Here is a 506-nt window from a genome sequence, read left to right as displayed (position 1 = left end):
ACACACACACCACACACACCACACACACACACCACACACACCACACACACACCACACACACCCCACACACACACCACACACACCACACACACCACACACACACACACCCTAGTTTGGAGCCCTAGGGAAGGGCTTGGAAACCAGGCAGCCCTGTGTAGGTCACGGAAGAATCCACGGAGAAGCTCTGCTGTGGAGGAACGGAGCTGCCCCTGTCCCGAGCACAATGAGGCAGGCCTGTGTTCCTGGAGTGGGAGCATTTTGGGGGAGGGACTGGCCTTGTTAACCTTAGTCCTCCCTTTAGTGCCATCGCTCCAGTCCTAGGGACCCCAAGGACTCAGTGGTGCTGATTTTTCTTCACAAATAATGCAAATAGACTAGATGGCTAAGCCTTTTCATTCAGTCTTAATTTTCCCTGCACTGTGAGCATCTTTTCTTCTCATTTGCTCTCTTCATGGAAGCAGAGTTTGCAGGATTGAGGGTCTTAATCTGGCTTTTCTTTATCTAAA

The sequence above is a fragment of the Colobus angolensis genome, unplaced genomic scaffold, assembly GCF_000951035.1.
Source record: "Colobus angolensis palliatus isolate OR3802 unplaced genomic scaffold, Cang.pa_1.0 Scaffold172, whole genome shotgun sequence".
NCBI lineage: Eukaryota > Metazoa > Chordata > Mammalia > Primates > Cercopithecidae > Colobus > Colobus angolensis.
Note: the sequence above shows the minus strand (reverse complement) of the source record.